The sequence below is a fragment of the Terrapene carolina genome, unplaced genomic scaffold (genome assembly GCF_002925995.2).
Source record: "Terrapene carolina triunguis isolate 2854851 unplaced genomic scaffold, T_m_triunguis-2.0 Scaffold85, whole genome shotgun sequence".
Classification (NCBI taxonomy): Eukaryota; Metazoa; Chordata; order Testudines; family Emydidae; genus Terrapene; species Terrapene triunguis.
Genome location: NW_020664436.1, coordinates 16,856,377 through 16,866,935, shown reverse-complemented (window position 1 = coordinate 16,866,935; position 10,559 = coordinate 16,856,377). Strand labels below are relative to the sequence as shown.

Sequence of the window (10,559 nt, the reverse complement as noted above, 5' to 3'; positions counted from 1 at the left end):
ACACACACACACACACACACACACACACACACACACACACACACACATATATATGGAACAGGTCAAGTCTGTATTCTTTGTTTTAGGCCATTTCCAAAATCTCTATTTAAAGATGTTACTGAAAACCAAACTCTTTGATTTAAAGAGCTAATAGCAGTTCCATCCAGGAACCTCTCACTTAATCTCTGGTAATCTTTCCATTTTCACTGTAGGGGACCTCTTCTGGTCCTCCATCTTTAATCACCACTTCTATTCTGACACTCCCAACTCTCTCTCTCTCTCTCTTCCCCTCACAGACACATATATTGTTGGTCCTATCATGTCCCACCAGCAACTCAAATTCTGAGCAACGTCCCAGTAATATCTCAAGCTATCTTTAAAAACTAATTTCTTCACCTATTTTTCCTATATCTAGTTGTTTAAGATCCTGTCACTTCTTCCTATTTTATATCACGCAGCCCCACCTTTTTTTCTCCTTATCCCCACTTTGCAGCACAATTCATCATTTCTCACCATGCCAAGGGTAACCTTCACCTCTCCAGGCTGGAGTTGCTGGAATTGCTAGAGTCCTCTTTCTTTCCCACCATTCCAATCTTTCTATCCCTTTGATTGCTTCCTTTTCCAAATTTATGTTCCTGTCCTTATTTTCAAGGTCCTACATAAATGTACCCAACCTACATCTCTGCTTTCATATTCCCCTACTCATATCCCCCCTTTTTCATTCCCTCTCTTCTCCTGCTGCTCTGGGCTTTGCACCTTCATTCCTGCAGTGTGCTATGCTAGAGCCTTCTGCACACAGCATTACCTGAACTATTCCCAGTCTTGTCCGTCACACTGTAAGCTACCCAGTGGGAATTGGCCCATTATAAACACATTTAACTGTTTACCTTCGCAAGGGACGGGGTGATTCTCTGAACAACAACAAAGGATACTGACAAACAAAATATTTTTTAAATAGCAAAAATCAATTTTAAAAAGAAAATCTTTTAAAAACAACACCACATTTATGTGCATTTCCTGTCTATTCCATGAAGGTTGCTCATGTTACTGTTTCAGTCAAGTGGAGGTACCCAAGATATAATGGGAAGACATAATAAATTGTGTCCTTATCAAACCAGCTTGTAAAGGAGCCACCCACTTCACAGCAGAAGTAACACCATTCTTTTTAAAATCTTGGGTTAAGGGCAGGAGGCAGATGTAAGACTCCAGATTTACACAAACATTACCTAAATCAAAGTAATATTAGAGCAGGGAAAGGACAGTAAGAAAACAATAGTAGGAGATAGTAGGGGTTGCTTCTGGCATTATCCACATAATCTAGGTAGAGGTACAGCAATAAATCTGCAGAAAAAAATCCTAAACCCCACCAACTCCCCAAGAGCTAGTCTCCCAAGCATTTATTAATGTTAATTGGTAGTAGACTGCAGCACTTCTCAGCCTTTATCATGATTTGGACCATTTCTTAAGGTCAAAATCCTCCCATGGACCCTAGATATTGACTACTAGTGTCCCAATACAGATGCCACACTTTCCTTTCAGAAACTACTACAGAGTTTGATTACAACGGAAAGCGATATCAGGGCAGTATTAAACAGACAAGAGGAAATTAAATTCTCTTTCATGTGAGAGGTGCAGTCCTATGGTCACATATTCACATTGTGTGTCTATGCTGTTCATTTCCTCTCCCTGGATAGGAGAACTGACAATTAATATAAAACCTCCCTTTATTGCCTGCGGTTCCTCCTCCAGCATCCTCCCATTACTTTGCATTTTACCTCTCTACACCTATGTTTTCGTCCCCTTTTGATGATGTCTGCACATTTGATCACTGTTGATTTACATCAAACCTCCAAAAGCATCTAGGAAACAACAGTTCTGCATGCTTAGCCATACTTTTCTTTTTGATTGGTCGAAAAAGTCTCTGGAGCTGTAAAGGCTAATCTACACTTGAAAAATGTTACCTGTTTTACTACATAGGGTCTACACTGGTAGGTAGTGCAAGTGCAGGTGGTTTTACCTCTACACTATCAAGCCTTGCAGGTCCAATAGAACCAAGTAGGTTTTTAATTAAGATCAGGTCACACTCAGTTATTAAAGGTCAATGCACTACTTATTCCTTAACTGAAATACATAGCTGGTATTATGACTTTGTTTTAGGAGATTCAAGATGACCTGTAAAGATTCTGAAGGGCTCTTATTTCCATTTTTGTTTTGTTCCTTTTCTGTACAAAGAACAGACAGGTTAATGGCTTTGGAGACATGTGTGAATAGCTGTGTGTTTTGTATTAACAACGAAGGGGATGTTTAGAAGAAGCTATTTTATTTTTTCAACAAGGAATTGGGAGAAGATAAATCACTGTCTGGTATGTCTGAAATTGGTTCTGTTTGGGATTCAAGGATCTAGGTTTTCCTTTTGCTTCATTTAGTTTCAGATCAGACTTATTTTGCTAAACTCAGTGTTGCCCTGAATTTACATTAGGAGAGAATGAAGAATCAGGATTCATGATACTTAAAAGATGCAGAGGTTTGATGTTGGCAAACTTCTCGAAGTATGAATATATGAAGTATATTCCAAAATATCCAAATGTCGGGGGTCCCCTTTATCATTTTTAAGGACAAAAACCAGAATAAAGTGATTTGGTACCAGTAATCCACCAGTACAGCATAAAGGAAGAGAGACAGGGATGGCTACAAATGAGATTCAGACCGTTAAGAGATGGCTGGTACCCAAGTGATCAGATTTAATTTTTAGAAAACACTGAGTCTTTCAACTTTTTCAGGGTTCCATCTTGCTCTTAACTATGAATGAAATCTCCCACAGAACTATTTCCCCCCAGACATACAGTCATGAAGATCTGTACCTGCTACCAAGTGTTATCATTTTTTGAATTGCAGTATGATAAAAGATCTTCTTTTATACTAGATACTTCTTTCTCCTAAGTAAATGGTGATGTTTAAAGAGCAGCACTGCAGACTTGTGCTTTTTTGTGTGTGTGTGTGTGTGTGTGTGTGTGTGTGTGTGTGTATTTCAACTTCAGTAAAAGGATCCTAGTGACTATCCTCCATCACTGATTTATTATCACAATGCTGATGGCCTACATAAAGGGGGAAGTTCATGGTGAAGGTCTGCAGAAGAGATACTGATTAGCGGTCTATTGCTTTTCTGTAGCCTCTATTCAGATGTAATCAGAAACAAATATTAGTTGAAGCATTAATGCCTCCTCTTTGAAATTCAAAAAGGTTTGGTTCAAGGGAAGTTAAAGGTTTATTCTATCTGAACTACCTTATGAAACAATTAAAATACAATTGTAAGGTATTCTCTATAGCACCTTAAATAAAGATTTCAAAGCACTTTACAAACATTAAACGAGCTTTTAAAGCCCTTGTGACTTTAATATGATGAGCAAACCCATACTACATATGGGTAAAGTGAGGGAGAGAGGTTAAGAGCCTTGTCCAAGGCCACATAGGAAGTGAGTGGTGGAGCTGGAATGAGAACTTCCAGTCTTCTGCTTTATTCACTACACAAGACATGGGCTCACACAATACATTATGGTGTACAAAGCCATCGTAACTTCATGGCACTGTTTACATATTTGTATAGTATATCAATGTACTCTGGTTTGGGGCATATGGATATGATAGACTTAAACAGAGTTGTTCCAACTATAATTTCTCTCTCTTTTATATAAATAAGGATAGTACAAACAAACCAAAGGTATTTTCCTAGTGCTTTTATTGTAGATAATTATTATCATTAAGCTGCTTCTATTTTACCACATGTATTCACTAAGCTTAACATGTATTTTCCAAGGCCTAGTTGGTAATAATTATATATACTATGCAATCACATTTAATGTGCATATGCGCAGTACTAAATGATTACATAGGAATTCAGTCGTCTTAGAATGCATCATTTCCAAATTATACAGGTCCTACAATCATCCCGTTTGCAGAGAAAACATCTTTACTACTTAGTTAAACTGTGCATTTTGATTGCTATTAGACTTCAGTGGCCAACTTCTTGTTCTCATTTATATTAGTGATTTACTTATCATTGAGATCAGAAGCTGGCCAGAAATATATATTGGACAGATACTCCTACAGTTTAAAAACTGTTAGGCAGGCAGACAGACATACAGATGGAGAGAGCATTTTAAATACACAGTGTGACTTAATTTATACTCATGGGACCACAGTGAAGTCAATAGGGCTGCATACAAATAAATGAGGGAAGAATTTGATCCAAATTCTTTGGCTACCATGAAGACTAAATTCTTTAGACAAACCTTTTTAAATCCCATTGACTTCTAAGCCCAGAGATGTCTTGCTACCAATGGGCTAGCAAAATAAACATCAGTAGGTAAGGAACGACATAATAACTTCCCTCCCATGGAAAAATTCAAGAGCAAGGGCAAAAGTAGTCAAACAATATGAGCTTTAGATTGTGAAGTTCCAAACTTCTGATACCTTCAAACCTTCTCTTAGACTCGGCACTGGAAGAGCCTTCTTATTCCCATGAACTAAGCCCTTTTCTCTGTTCAAATACCTCTTTCTACCCTTCTTTCATGAAATATACCTGCAGTGACAGCCTTACCTCCATATCTGCTCACAACTAAGCTGCTTACATCATATTTGTGTGTGAGCTCTATGGATCAGTGCTCCCATCTTTCTATATGTTCCATACAGTGCTGTGTACATTTATGGTGCTTTTTTAAATAGTTAAAAGAGACAACAGTGATGAGTCAGAGCTATGTAATTCAGAATTGGATCTGGAAGAAGGCACTCCCCAAGTTCAAGTGTGGTCAGATCCGAGCCTGATTCTGAACGATGCCAAATGCCCACTAGTCCCATTCTATTCATATTCTTATACCACAGCCATCCCCATGGTATGCAAAACAGCATTGTTTAAATCTGTTACCAAATTCCTATGCCCCATTGATTCAAATTACATGCAGTCAGCACCTCAAGTTCAGGCTAAAAGAAGGAAAATATACAAAAGCATTTTTTAGTACGCATCATATTGATTTGTACTCTCTGTAACAAAATATGTTCCCCTCAGGTTATTCAATTAAAACTACAAACAATTGGTGGCATTACAAAATTGGAAGTTATCAATTCTGTCCACCTTGTGGACAATTTTGTTATTGAAAAGAGCGCTAAAGGAAGTGTTGTCTTAAACAGTTTGTTGTGCAGTTTGTAAGCAATTTTTTTTTAAATATCTAATCAACAAAATGATCTTAATTCAGTCAGTTGCCTCTGATTTCTGTGCCCTTTCTGAACTGCTTCATTACTTATGCAAATGTGTTCCTAAAATACTGAGAATATCACTATCAGTTCTTATTCATTTAGGGGGTCACGAAGAGAACAAGGTAATAAAACAGCTGGATGCTTTGCAAGGAAAAGAGACACTCTTCTTTTGTATGGTAGTAAATTGAAACATGGTGGCTGGCAAACATATTAATTCAGATGTTCCTAGACACATACACAGAACACACCCTTCAAGAGTCAGGATCAAAGTTCACCGGTTCAATTGTTCCAAAGCAACAATTCTTTAAATAGCAAGTATATTCCTTCTTCCTGCCCTTCTGTCCCACCCCTCCACCTCCATTATCAGCTGGAAGTCCACCTCAAAGAAAAGCCAGTAGGATTTGGTATATGGACAAAAAAAAGATGATGGGGAGGATATTCCTGTAGTTAGTTAAGTCTAGGACTTGAAATGTGTGACAGAGAAGAGAATTACACTCAGCTCTATCAAGTGATCTTGGTCAAGTTACTTAAGGTACATCTACACTGCAAAGACAATCCCGCAGCACCAAGTCTCAGAGCCCAGATCAATTGACTTGGGCTTGCATGGCTAAAAGTAGCAGTGCAGATGTTCACACTCGGACTGGAGCCTGGTGTCTGAGATGCTCCCCCCTCACTGGGTTTCAGAACCTGGATTCCATCCAGAAACCAAACATTTACACTACACCTCTACCCCGATATAGCATGAATTCAGATATAACGCAGTAAAGCAGCGCTCTGGGGGAGCGGGGCTGCGCACTCCAGCGGATCAAAGTAAGTTTGATACAACGCGGTTTCACCTATAACGCAGTAAGATATTTTTTTTTTTTTTTGGCTCCCAAGGACAGCGTTATATCGGGGTAGAGGTGTACTATTTAAAGCCTCACAACTGACTCGGGCTCTAATCCTGGTGCCATGGGTATTTTATTGCAGTGTAGACATACCCTCAGTCTTTCTGTGCCTTGGTTCCCCCTGTGTAAAATGGGGATAATAGTACTTCCCCATCTCATAAGGGTGTTATAAGGATAAATATATTAAAGATTATAAGGCACTCAGGTGCTACAGCAATGGGGCCATATCAATGATAGATTGATGGCCCAAAAGTCTTGAGCCATTGGCTAATAAGTAAGACAACTCCAAGCTAAAAATCATGAGGAAATCTAGACTGTAAAAGACAAAAATATTTACAAAGAGCATTATTAAGGAAACAGTAACTGGTTTTGGTTTTATTTTTTAAAATGTGTTAGGGGGAGGGGACTAAAATATTCCAAAGTATGGAAACTCAAATGGACAGCAAGTTGTTAAAAACAACAACAACCTTGTAACCTGTTATAATGACATGTTGCATATATCAACAATATAAACCAACATTCTTACTAGAAAGCAAATATAATTTGGAAAGAGGAATTGTAATTCCTTCTTAAGAACAGGGGCCAAGCTAGCATTGAGAGAGAGACACACACAGATTGTCAGTGCAATACTCAAGTAGTTTAAAGCTAAAAGTGAGGAAGGAAAATGCTTGCCATTTTACAAATATATGCACATTTTTGTAGCTGATTTAATACCCGCCTACAATGAAGAATGTAAGAAAATCCCTGTAATAAAACTAACAATTATTTTTCTTTGACAGAACTAGCAAGCTGGACTTTAAATCTTGGTAGGTGGGGATGGTGGTGCAGTTAAATTGCTATACTGAATTTTAAAAGCCCAAGAGAAAACTCTTCTGCAATACTATAAATTTACAGCACATGTGGCTAGACAAGACAATGCAACCTATGCAAGCAGGGCCAGCGCTTCCATTTAGGCGACCTAGGCGGTCGCCTAGGGTGCCAGGATTTGGGGGGGCGGCATTTTGCCACCCTCGGCGGCAATTCGGCGGCGGGGGGTCCTTCCGCGCTCCGGGTCTTCGGCGGCAATTCTGTGGCGGGTCCTTCACTCACTCCGGGACCCGACGCCGAAGTGCCCCAAAGACCAGGAGCGCAGAAGGACCCCCCCCGCCGCAGAATTGCCGACGACGACCGGGAGCGCAGAAGGACCCCCGCCTAGGGCGCCAAAAACCCTGGCGCCGCTCCTGTATGCAAGCAGAGAACTTTAGAAGAAAGGTTTTACTCTTGAAGGTTTTGAGAATACACATTAAGATTCTTTACAATATCAAGGTCTGGCTAAGGGAAGGAAATATTGTACCATAAATAAGCTCTTGCTCACACCCTTAGGTGTAAAGGACCTTTTTTAGTTATTTGTAGAAAGGTATCTAATCTTTTTTTATTTTTTAAATGAACTGGCACCCCCTCAAAAAATATCCATAATCAAATGAACACACTCATACAATGTGTTATTTTCTGTAAAACACACAAATTCAAACATGTGGTCAGTTGTGGCTTCAAGGGACCTGCAGATATCAGTTACTTCAGTTGTCGCAAAATTTTAAGGAAAATCTCTTGATCAAGGAAAAGTTTGATTTCTGGCTGAACTCTTCAGAGACAGCTGTGACACTGATAAAAAGGATTGCAGCAACTTCACAAATATATATGTATGCATGCAGAAAACGTATTTTAGACTAATCTGTATAAAACACAGCTAAAAAGCTGTTGATTGCATTTCAAGTTGTGAGCAAGCCTTTACAGCAAGGGTGGGCAAACATTTTGGCCCTAGGGCTACATCGGGGTTGCGCAACTATATGAAGGGCTGGGTAGGGAAGGCTGTGCCTCCCCAAACAGCCTGGCCCCCCCCACTTCCTGCCCCCTGACTGCCCCCCTCAGAACTCCCAACCCCTCCTGCTCCCTGTCCCCTGACTGCCCCACCCTATCCACACCTCTGCCCACTAACAGCCCCCCCCGGGACTCCCACCCCCTATCTAACTGCCCCCCAGAATCCCACCCCTTTATCCAACCCCGCCTGCTCCCTGTCCCCTGACTGCCCTCCTACCCCCATCTACATCCCCACCCCCTGACAGGCCCCCTGGGACTCCCACTCTGAACCCTCCCTGTTCCCCATCACCTGACCACCTCACCAGAACCTCTGCCCCACAAAACCCCCCGCCCCCTTACGAGCAGCAGGAGCTCACAGCCGCAACACCCGGCCAGAGCCAGCTACGCTCCCCAGGCTGCCCAATGGGAGTGGTGGGCCAGAGTGCAGCCCATGCAGCAGTGTGGCTGAGGAGGAGGGGGAACAGTGGGGGAGGGGCTGGGAGCTCAGGGGCCGGGCAGGACGGTCCCACGGGCTGGATGTGGCCCGTGGGCTGTAGTTTGCCCACGTCTGCTTTACCGGGATTGTAAACCCACTTCTTTTTATGCAAAGCTGTAATGGGATTAATAAAACCTTACTGACAGGAAAAACTTCAGGGCTGTGTTTATGGAAGAGTACATGGAAACAAACTGACATACTAAATGCCTTACCAATTCTGGAACTTCCCAGAATGTCTCAGCATTTTAGAACATGTCTGTGACATTATCTGATTAAAATATGACCATATAGATCATTGTTGCAACCACTGTTATATATTTGCAGCAAATATTGTACAAAGGTTGTTAAGTGAAGTATCTATGAAAAGGTTGTTTTGCTGGTTATGATTATGGTATCTGTAGGCATGTATCATTTTTGTACGTGAAGTTAGAAGTATTGGAATATCCACCAGCTTTATGGGGATTGTCTGCCCCATTCTTTGCAGTTCACCCTAATTGAGTGATAATAGCTATCCCCCACTGGGACACCAGTCACAGCCAGATATGCCACGTAAGATATCTTCAAAAATGTTATAATTTGCCAGATATGATAATCTTGTTTATATCGCCTTTTTGTATTATGAGTAATAGATATGTATGTCTGTATTTCAAACCTGTGCTATGCTTCTGGGTGACACCCCCAGACAGTTTGGGCAGCAGTACTGCCTAGCCTGCTTGATGGCCCATTAAGGCCCATCAGCTATACCACTGACCCATTGAAAGAAGGCAGATATACCTTATGACTCACTAGGCATGCAGGGACATGCCTATGGATAGAACTCTAAGGGCTAGTCTACACTGGTAATGCTAAAGTGCTGCCAGGGCAGCGCTTTAATGTGGCTTGTGTGGTCGCGGAGCAGCGCTGGGAGAGAGCTCTCCCAGAGCTCTAAAAAACCCACCTCCACGAGGGGCGTAGATACCAGCACTGGGAGCTCGGCTCGCTCCCAGCACTGGTGCACTGTTTACACTAGCACTTTACAGCGCTGAAACTTGCTGCACTTGGGGGTATTTTTTCACACCCCTGAACTAGAAAGTTGCAGCGCTGTAAATTGCCAGTGTAGACAAGCCCTGAGGCTTCCAAGCCATGTGCTGGGCAGCTTGTGTTTGAAACAAAAGAAGCACAAGTTGCATGGCAAAAGACTCTAAAAGGCAGCTGCATCCCCTCCATCTGGTCTTCAATCCTGCTTCTTACCTCTGGAGGAACTTTGCTACAAGCTGAAGCTCTGAACAAAGGTCTGAATGACCCATCCAAGCTGTGGATGTACTCCAGAGACTTGACTTAAACCAGCAGTTTGTTCCATCACTGCTACAAGCCTGAACCAAGAACTTTGCCATTACTGGATGTAATTCATTACTTTAACCAATTTTAACTCCCCTTTCTTTCCTTCTTTTTATAAATAAACTTTCTGCGTTTAGATCAGGGGTCGGCAACCTATGGCACGCATGCCAAACACGGCACGCGAGCCGGTGCTGAGTGGCATGCAGCTCCCTGCCACGGTCCCAGCCCCACTCAGCCCCCCCCCTCCCCCCCCCCGCCCACTGCTCTCCCCTGCGGGGGGCAGGAGGCAAAAGCTTGGTTATGCGGCAGCCAAGCTTCCCCCCTCCCCCGCTTCTTCCCCCAGTGGTGCTTTCCTGCCCCTCCTCCTCTCCTTCCCTGCACCAATCAGCTGATGGCCCTAGCGAGGGGGAGGGGGAAGAGCGGCAGCGTGCACGCAGCTCCATAGAGGACGCAGAAAGAGGTAGGGACAGAGCCTGGGGGAAGGGGGTGGAACAGAGCATATCCCTTCCAGCCCCCTGCCGTGAGCCACTCAGGGCAGGGGGCTGGGAGCACCCCCACGAGCTGAGCACCCCAGCCTTCTGCCCTGCACCCCCACCCCTCTGCCCTGAACCCCCCACACACCAGCCTTCTGCCCAGCACCCCCACAGCCCCATCCCTCTGCCCTGAACCCCACACACACTCAGCCTTCTGCCCTGAACCCCCCACGCCCCAAGACACACCCAGCCTTCTGCCCTGAACCCCACACACACTCATCCCTCTGCCCTGAACCCCAC

The 10,559-nt window shown here is 42.9% G+C and overlaps 1 protein-coding gene across 4 annotated transcripts in view; it reads right to left on the bottom strand.

The window, feature by feature from the left end:
• RGS7 (regulator of G protein signaling 7) overlaps nt 1-10,559 on the bottom strand; it is a 397,552-nt gene that overhangs the window by 133,006 nt on the left and 253,987 nt on the right. The gene's annotated exons all lie outside the window — the stretch shown is intronic.